We start from the raw sequence: 10737 nt of genomic DNA on the forward strand, positions 1-10737 counted from the left end.
CTTCAATCCCTGAGATTTGATCTTCTGCATGGTCTAACCTGCTGTCAAGACTCTCTACTTTGTTTTTTATCTCTTTTCCTTCTAGTTGGTCAGCTTTGATGGCTTCAAGTTCTTTGTTGAAGCTCTGTTTTAGGTCTTGTATGAATTTCTTTACTTCCTTAATTTGGTGTTCAGTGTTTGTCCTCAAATCACTTAGTTGATTGGTTATGGTTTCTTTGGGCTCCCATTCCTTCTGTTGGGTTCCATTCAGCATTCCCTTTGTGGTCTCCCTGACTTCCTTCAGCTCTTTGTTAATGGCTTCCATGAATGCCTTTATTGATCTTTGTGTATTCCCTTCGTGCTCTCTCAATTCCTGTATTACTCTTTGATTAGCTTCCTCCTGTTCGTGGGATTCCTGCAGATCTCTTTGAGTGTTCTCAGCCTGCACACGCCATTCCTCTCTTTCTCTTTGAGTGTTCTCAAGTTGTTCACGCAAATCCTGTATCAGTTTTGAGTAGCTTCCTCACGCTTATGATATTCCTGTATAAACTTCTGGGATGCCTCCTCTCTCTCCCTATCACGCTCATACAGAGTCCTTTGTACGTTGTCAAACTTTTCATTTATCATGTTTGCCAGCAGTGTTTGTAGAGCTGTTTGGGAACTCTCCTCTGGATTATTCATTATCTGTTCTAACCCGTGATTATCAGGATTGGGAATTGAGATACCCGAATTTGCCATTTTTCTTGTGTTTTTCCGGCTTACTCTGCCCATTTGAGATGAAGATAGCACCAGCTTTGTGCTAGAACACTATCTTAAGGCAACCATCAACCAAAGTTTGCATTTGTACAGTCAATAGTCTACAGATACAATCTAGTTCAACAGATACATCTATTCGACATCAAACAACTATATGTTAAAGGACTTCGAACCGCAGAGAAGAATTTGGAAAACCAGAAATTATTAGGGTTAGGGAGAGATGTGGGTAAAAAATAGGAATAGATTGGTGTGGGGAGGCACAGGGAGAGTTAACTATGTCCTAATCACAATGCAGGAAATAGGTTGGGTAGGATGTAAGTAGAGAGAGAGAGAAAAAGAAGAAAGGGAAAGGGGAATGAAAAGAGACCAGAAAATAAAATAGAAACGTAAAAATTAATGTTATTTTAGAGATTAAAAGACCATCTATTTATAGAGGAATATGAATATGTTGAGAGAAAGGGAGGGACATAGAGGAGATGAGAAAAACTTTAAAAAATGCTTAAAATATTATATAGGTATAAAGAGGTAGTACTGCTATTAATGAATTTAAGTCTCAGAGGTTTTGAATTGAGTAATAAGTTTGTGGATTAAGTGTGTACACAATGGGGGATAGGGTCTACTGGTTAACTACGGGTTTATCTGAGGATGTGCAGGACAAGAGTTAAGTCACATAAAGATGAATAAAGAGGAAAAGATGGAAAGGATAGGAAAGTGAGAAGAAAAGATCAGAAGTTCAGTAGAGCTAGAAAAAAAAAACAAGATAATTAAGAATGAAAGAAAAAGAGAAAGAAGACAAGAAAAGAAAAGAAAACACACATTCACGTATTCCTATAATAAAAATTATAAGAGGAGAAAAAAAAAAGTTAATGGAAAACAATTATTTTTTCAGAAGAGGCAAAAATTAAAGATTAATAAAAGTTTTAGAAAAGCAAAAAAAATTTTATATATATATAAGGTAACAAAAAATGAAAAAAAAAACAAAACAAGAAAAAAAAAAAAAGAAAAGAAGAAGAAGAAAAAAAAAAGTTCTTTGATTTTTTTTTTTTTTTTTGGGAGGAGTGGGAAGAGTCCTGTATCTCCCTTTTGTCTGTAATCAGAGTCTGGTTGGAGTCTCTGGTCAGCTTGAGGTCCTGTGGCTTGATTGGTTTCTTAAGTCAGTTTGTTGGAACAGGCAGAAAAATGCTCTGCTTTACCCAAGATTTTGAGATCCCCCTCCCAGGTTAGTTTACTGGGAGGGTGATCTGCTTTGAGAATCACAAAAGAAGGGGATGCAGTGATGAGGCTAGGTTCTGGGTAGAGTTGAGGCCTTTCAATGAACAGTAGCTTTTCCCTGGGGCTATTTTGTGAAAAAAAACTCACAGCACCCAGCCTGGAGCCATTCTCAGGGTTTCTGTTTTTCAATTGATTGTGGTGGCTGCTAGAGGGCGGGGCAGCCTCTGGCTTTGGTTACCCGGTGAGGAGAGCCACTCCAATGGCTGGTGCCTGAGCTGGGTGACTTTTCCCTGGATGGAACTGAGTCTGTGAGGTCACTTCGCCGTTAAGTTAATGTGACCTGCTAAATGACTCGTTTTATTCCAAGGCCTGAGCTGGAGCTAGCCGCTCCTCCGAGCTTTGTCGGTATCCAAGATGGAGATCACAGGTGCTGGGGGGGGGGGAGGGGTGGCCTTCCCTCCTCTGCTCTCAGAGAAGGAGTGAGGAAGTGGGGCTTCTACTCACGCGGAGTCTTGGATCCCAGGTCGTCTCTGGTCTGCAAAGTGCAGGATGAAGTTGTCCGCTCCTTGTCGGTTCTTGCTGGTGTTGAGTAGAATCCGCTCGTCCGCTGGGTCTGGCTCCTTCGTCCCGGACTGCGTCTCAGGTATGCCTCCGCGGCGGTGGTCGCCGCTGCGACCCTGCCGCCGCACCGGCAGCTGCTCAGATGTGTCTGCTTGGCTTCCCCTCTCTTGACTAACTCTCTGTCCTGTGATGGCACACTTGGTGTGATTCTCTGGCTTGGGACTGTTCACTGGAACTCTGAAACTGTTTTCTATGCAAGAGCTTGTTCAGATTCCAGCTTCTCCTCCGCCATCTTCCCGGAACTCTCATAGTAAACTCTTAAACAACATCAGTTGTTTCTCCCTAAGTCTTTCTTGGGCTGAGGGATCTGTGCCTCCATCTAAGCACTGGGGAGGAAAGCTGGGTTCTGAGCCCTGGGACTACTGGGATATAGCGTTTACTACAAACAGCAGCCAGCCGGCACTGGATTCCTGAGACTACAAGTCTTTCATGAGCCCAACTCAACACCGCCCAAGGTGTGCCTGACAAATGTGCATTCTTGTGATATCCATATGAGTGGGCATTTACTGTTTTACCCCTCCTGGACCAGAACTGTGGTCTGAGACATCGATTTAGTGCTCAGATCCACACTGCTCTCATGATAGATGTCATTCTGATGACCGGGTTGATGACCTCCGTGTCACAAGGGTCGATCCATCTCTGGTACTGTGGCCCACTCTGTATGCAAAGGCCTCCGAGGAGGCTGCTCTAAAGAAGTGTAAGACACCTAGACATTGGGAGACCCTCAGGAACCCCATGGAAAATACTCTGCTTAGAGCCACAGCATGAGGTCAAAGCAGTCCAGGTATTGTTCATGTAGCTCAAAAACTGGGCCTGGTTGCTGTCCCCAGCTCTTCATCTTACCACTTGAGCCACAGCACCACTTCCGGTTTTCTGGTGGTTCTTGGAGAACAGAGTCTCCCAGACTTTCCTGCCCAGGCTGGCTTTGAATGGCAATCCTCCAATCTCAGCCTCCTGAGGAGCTAGGAGGACATGCATGAGCCACCAGCGCCCAGCTGATCTGGCCTTTCACCACAGTGGAGTAGGAGCTCCTGAAAGCTTTTCTTTATTTTCTCTGTGCCAGTACTGGGGCCTGAAATCAGGGTCTGGCCTGTGGTCTCTTTAGTTTTGCCCTCAAGGCTGGCAATCTACCACTTGAGCCACAGCTCCATTTCTGGCTTTTGGTAGTTCATCGGCAAAAATGTCTCACTAACTTTCCTCCCCTGAGCTGGCTTTGATTCACGATCTCTGATCTCAGTGTCCTGAGTAGCTAGGATTTACAGGGGTTAAGCCACAGGTGACACTGGGCTAGAAGTTTTTCTTAAGCAAGCATTCTTCCTTGCATTTGCCCTGACTCCTCCATGCAAAGGAGGCCTGAAGGTAAGGAGCTGTGGAAAATAGGCTTCTGGTCAAAGAAAATGGCTGGGGTCCTTGGTGAAAAGACACGCTAATCTTCCCCTGGACCCCATTCTGCCCTAACTGTGACTCAAGTGTAAATTTTGTCCCAGACTTGAGTGTTCTGCCAGACTTGTCTGAAGCCACAGAACTTTCATTCCACTGACACTACCAGCTCTACAACACACCTCAGGACCTTTGCCCAAGCTGTACTTATTGCCTGAGGCTCTCTGCCTTGTTCCACATCTTAGAGCTCCTGTGGAATTTTGGCACTGGTTATATCACCTCATGGAGCAAGCCTTTCCTTCCCTTCTCCCCCTTTAAAAAATATATTGAGTTCCTACAGATTGAACTTGTGCAGGCTGACTGGAAATTGCTCTATTGTGGTGGTGGTGGTGGTGGTGGTGGTGTCTGTGTGTTTGTGTGTGTGTGTGTTTGTGTGTGTGTGCGTGTGTGCATGCGTGCATGTGCACACACGCATGTGCATGCATGCAAACACGCATGCGAGTCGTGGGGTTTGAATTCATGGCCTGGACGCTATCCCTGAGCTTTTGTGCTCAAGACTAGCACTGTACTACTTGATTCTCAGCTCTACTTCTGGCTTTTGGGGTTTAATTGGAGAAAAGAGCCTCATATATCCGTTCCTGCACGCAATTGGCATCCTCAGATCTCAGCCTCCTCAGTAGTTAAGATTACATGGGTGAGCCCCCAGCACCTGCCCTCTACCTCTTACCCATAACGGCCCTCCTCTGAGTCCCAGAAGAATATGTCTCACTCTGCGTACTTTTTTTTTTGTCAATCTTGGGGCTTGAACTCAGGGTCTGGGCATGTTCCTGAGCTGCTTTTTTTCAACACTAGCACTTTTATCACTTAAGCACAGTGTCTCTTTTGGCTTTTTCTCTTTCTGTGGTAGTGAGGAATCAAACTCAGGGCTTTGTGTGTGCTAAGTAAGCACTCTACCAGTAAGACACATTCGCAGACCAAGGCTCATTTCTAAAAGAAGCTATGACGTTAGGATTTATTGGATTACCCACTTTGGCACAGAAATCGCTGACTGTTTCCTATTTTTGTCAGGATTTGGGACCATCCTGAGACTCTGCAATAAGTAATAATGAGTGAATGATGGCCACCAGGCCCCAGAGGTCTAGGCTAACATCTTACAGGGAGATAGAGGAAATGGAGACACAACCTTCGACAACTCCTACAGCCTAGGAACTGTGGTTTCCCTGGAGGCAGTGGCTGGCTGCTAGGTGTTCTGATGGGACATCTCAGCCAGAACATAATGCACCCATTGCACACACTGTAAAGCTAAATTCAGAAATCCTTAACCAAAAGACCACCAGAGGCCACCACCAATGTAAAAGCAAAGTAGTCTTTATTGCGAGCTCAAGCTTGGTCCCCTCAGAGTTACATAGCAGCAACCGAGGTTTGCAGCACCTTTTATACACATTTTAGGGATAATTCTATATTACGATTGGCGAACTACAATGTGGGAAAGGACCAGAAACAAGTTGTTGGTTAGATCAAGGGGACTGACATACTTTAAACTGGTTGGCTTGTACCACAGGGAAGTCTCAAGAGGATATGTGCTAAACTGCAGGGTGTCTGGTTTAGATAATGGTCACCAGACCATAAAAGGGGCTGTTTTGGAGTTTCTGATACCTTGACATCCTGCCTTAAGCAAACACCATGTGTTTCCCCAAATTGTCTGTGCAATGCTATTTCAGATATCTCCACATCCTGGCATCTAGTGTTCCCAGGACTGTCTGTGGCTGGAATAGGTCAAGGGTGGCAGAACTGAGTTGGGGTCTTCAGTAAAATAGAGTTGCATAGGTTCCTCAACACCAATTGCACACACCAGCCCAGGCAAAGCCTTCGTGGCTTCAGTTCTTAAATGGCAGGAAAGGATGCTTTGTTCAAGCTGCAGACTTAGTACTCTCTGAGGGCTTCTTCCAGCTTGCCCAGGTTGGGGGGCTGGGCATGGGCAACCTGCTGAAAGCCCATCATCCAGGCCCTGTCGCTGAGCTCCTTTTGCTCAATGGTAGTGCTCTGCAACTTGAACCACTCAGTGATTTTGTTTGTTTATTTCTTTTGTTTTCCTGTGATCTCTTAAGAAATACAAGGGTCGCGGAATTTCCTGCCCAGGCTGCATTCAAATTGGCATCTCAGCCTTCTGAGGAGCTAGGATCACAGGAAGGAACCACTGACAACCTGGCTTAGTTTTCTTCTTGTTCTTTTTTTTCGTGACAATCTGAAATCTTAACGGTGTCATTCCAATGGTTTAAATTCCAAGAAAACATCCCAGACCTGGAATTCGAATGCTAGGACTGGCACCCACAAATAGAGGGAGATCCTGCAAACTCATTCCTATTCATTTGAATGCTAATGGAATGTTATAAAAGTAATAAGTAAATTTGAAATTAATTCATGATTCTATTTTAGAATGCGACACAAAAATTATTGAATTTATATCTTCCATTCTAGCACCATGGTATGATTAAGGATATTGACTGATATTTTATTAATGCTTTTGTAAGTATTCAACGATGATTCTTCATTAAATGGAGGCATAATTTAATAACTAATAATTGGTAATTATATATATAACTTAATAATATAATATTCCCTCTGCATATATATACACATATATATGTATGTATATATATATATACATATATATACATGTATATACATGTACATATATATATATATATACATATATATATATATATATATTGGGCACTACTGTGGCTTGATTATAGGTCCTCAGAACTTCCTGGCAGCTCAGTTTGCTGGAGGCTGGTGTGCTAAGACTGTGACCCATTTATGAACTGGCCATTGTAGGCTGTGAGTTGAAATCCCCGCATGGCCAAAAATTTATTCATGGAGTAAGAAGCCAATTTTGACAAATTTTTTTCCTTCTCTGTGAAAGTCCTGGGTCTCAGTATATGTGATATGATATAATAAAATAAATGTTATATGTACAATAATACTAAATAAATAAGGGTAATAAATATCATATGGAGTAAACCCATATGACATAGATCTAATATATGACTATTATATTTTATAGTGCTGGGGCTTCAATTCAGGCCCTGGGAACTTGTCTGAATTGCTTGTCTTCGAGGACAGTGATCTTCCCCTTCACCCACAGTGCCTCAGAATTCCCCAGACCCTGAGTTTAAATCCCAGGCCTGCAAGAAAAATGGGGCAAATTCCAAGCCATGATGATGATGATGATGATGATGTTTTGGGTCAACCACCGGGCTTGAACTCGGGTCTTGGTATCTCTGCCACAGCCGATCCTTGGATCCCAGGTCCTGAGTTCAAATTTCGGGGCTGGCTAAAATAAAAATAAAAACGAGAGATAAAACTGAGAAGTTCAAGGAGGTGGTTTTACTTTTTTTTTTTCATTGCATTGTGACCATCCTGGGTCTAAATGACAATGCCCAGAAAGTGTACATGACCTTACATTGCTGATATTTGGATGACTATTAGGGAAGCCAAGCAAAAACTGGCAACTTAAGCCTGGAAATCGAATCCTGGACTGCCGGGATGGCAGGAGATTCTAAGAAACAATTTCCAATATACATCTGTGTGAATGGAATTTTGTAAAAGTAACAATTACCTTAGTAGTTAGTGTACGATTATATTATAAAATTATACACAATTATACAACTTTGAATAATTTTCAATTAATATTTTATTATGTATTCAATCATGATGCTTAAAAAAAGAAGGAATAATTTAATTGCCAATAATTGGTTGTAATATTGTATATGCAATTTCATAATATAGAGACATCTCACGTTATATACATCTATCCATCTATCTATCTATCTATCTATCTATCTATCTATCTATCTATCTGCAAGTCAAACATTTATCTTTTTATACACTTGTCACTAATGGGGCTGAGTGATAGAGTGCTCGCCTAGTACGTACAAAGCCTTCGTTTCGATTCCTCACTACTGTGTGCATAGGAAAATCCAGAAGTTGTGCTGTCGCTCAAACAGTCGAGCACTAACTTTGAGCATAAAAGATTAGCGACTGTGTCTAGACCCTTCCTCAAGACCCATGACTGGCACCAAAACAAAAAATAAAAAGGAAAATATAGAATGTTCTGACTGCAACTATATAAGAATAGGGCTGCAAATACCTCATCACAGAGCAAGGAGGGAGTCTAGTGCTGACAGCTGCCGTCTAACCTGACTTAGCCAGAGGTGAACCACTGCAACCCATCTCCACAGAACCGGATGGTGCTGGCTTACTTACCCCTGTCATCCAAGATACTCAGGGACTGAGATCTGACACTGGTGGGTTTAAAACCAGGCCCTGTCAGGATGTCTGTGAAACTCTGAGCTGTGGCTCAAAGTGGTAGAGCTCTAGTCTTGAGCAAAAAATCTTAGGACAGTACCCCCAAACTGTCAGTGCAATTCCATGGCTGATGCCCTCCCTCCAAAACTCCATCCCTCTAAAATCTAAATTTGGACTGTTTGTGAGGTGTTTCTGAAAGAATTGTGATACTGATGAAAGCACCTTAATTTAATGACAGCATGTGGGATACAGCTATGTGATCAGTCCTTCATGAGATGTTGTGTGTTGAGTCATTCACGCGGTGCATTTTTTCATCTGGTTCTTGTAAGAGCTCCACAAGTAAGATGATGATTTGCCCCTGTCAGGGGCAAAATTATGTATGTACCTATCTCTAGTGAGTTGTCTCCTGCAGACAATTTTTTTGGCTTAAGTTTCTCAGTCATGAACCTTGAACTCAGGACCTAGCCACTGACACTTACCTGTTGGGATCATGGCTAGTGCCCTACCATGTAAAGCCAAGGAACACCTTGCAACAGAGTGTTAGGGTCTAGGCGTATAGTAGCTAAGGACTGTCATCCTTCCTACTCAGGAAGCTGAGATCTGAGGATCTGGGTTCAAAACTATCCCAGACACAAATGGTCCCATGAGACTTTTATCTCCTATTCACCATTTAGAAACTTGAAGTGGAAGCCTCGCGCCTGTCATACAAGCTACTCAGGTGGCAGAGAGCTGAGGATCACGGGTCCAAAACCAGCCTGGGCAGAAAATTCCTTGAGATGCTTCTCTCCAGTGACCCACCAAAAACCAGAAGGGGTGCTGTAGCTCAAGCAATTGGCTTTAGCTGAAGAGCTCAAGGACAGCACCCAGGCCTAGATTTCAATTCTTCCAACTTCCAAGAAAAGAAAGAAAGAAACCTGTAGTGGTGTACTGAGAATGTGTCTTATGGGTAGAGTGTATTGCATGTATGAATCCCTGGGTTTGATTCCTTAGTACCGCATCACTAGAAAAACGCCTGAATTGGCTGTGTGGCTCAAGTGGTAGAATGCTATCCTTGTACAGGAGAAACTCAAGTACTGTGCTCAGGTTCTGAGTTCAAGCTCCAGGACAAGTGAATGAACACACATACATGTACACACACACACACACACACACACACACACACACACACACACACACACACACACAAACACACACACTGATGCCAGAAGTGAAGCTGTGACACCAAATGGTAAAGCACTGAGCTTCTGTTCTGAGCTCATGGTAAGCACCCAGGTCCTGTGTTCAACCCTGAAACACAGCCACCCAGGGCCCAACTAGGAGAGGTCAAAGGTTTCAAAATCTGATGAGCTTCACCAGCCCTAGATGACAGGAAGCATTGTGATATTACACATGTGCTTAGATTTAGCAAGCTTCCAGAAACCTAGGGAAGCACCATTGCCAATAATGAGTCAATTCATTAGGTCCAGCTACCTAGTTGTCTGCCAGAAGGACCCTTGAATTAATTGTAGCAGGTTATTTTAAAACTAGAACATAGTCTAACAAAGACAGGGTAAGTGCAGGAAACTTGGCCTATCATGGGAGGTGGCACAAATAAAGACTTCCTGTCAAAACAGCACTGGAGAGAGAGATAGCTTGGGGGTACAAAGAGGCCTTTTTCTCCTGGCCTTCAGAGCCAGCCCACACTCCTCCTCACTAATTGGCCTCGATGGAGTTTTTTGTTACACAGCAGTACAGGAATGAGGGCTTTTGTCTGCCTGTTCCAACAATGAGGCAGACTTCCTCCAGCAGTCCCTGGTGAGGAGAAAACCTCAGGATAAAATGGGAACAGCAAAGGGAGCCCCGGAACACGCACTGTCTTGAAAGCACTTTCGGTGTTATGAAATCATTCTATTCAAAGCAAATTTCCTAGCTGGATGCCTTTCATCATAGGGACTCTGGACCTTCACTGATAGAAATATATGCATACATACATGGGGACACATAGAGTTACTGGCTATTTTTTTGGCTGTTGCGGGGGTTGTACTATGAGCCTAGGCACTGTCCCTGAGCTACTTTTGCTCAAGGATAGTGTTCTGCCCTTGAGCCATAGCCCCACTCATGGAGATTTTGTATTCCTGTGGTCCCTCAGAAATGAGAATGTGATGGACTTTCCTGTCCTGGCTGAATTCAAACCGGCAGTCCCTACCTCTCAGCCTCCTGAAGAGCTAGGATTACAGGCAAGATCTGCTGACACCTGAGTTTCTTTCTTCTCATACTTTTCTTTCATCGTGACAATCTGAAATCTTCACAGTGTCATTCTAATGGTTTGCATTTCAAAGTAAACTACCCAGGTCTGTAGTTCAAATGCCAGGACTGCCACATACAAATGGCAGGAGATCTTGAGAAAATCATTCCTATCTATAGGAATGCTTACTGTAATGTTATAAAAGTAACTATTAAATTTGCAGTTATTTCATGATTCTCTTATAGAATGCAACA

The sequence above is a fragment of the Dipodomys spectabilis genome, unplaced genomic scaffold (genome assembly GCF_019054845.1).
Source record: "Dipodomys spectabilis isolate Male_0828 unplaced genomic scaffold, ASM1905484v1 ptg000228l, whole genome shotgun sequence".
Taxonomy (NCBI): Eukaryota; Metazoa; Chordata; class Mammalia; order Rodentia; family Heteromyidae; genus Dipodomys; species Dipodomys spectabilis.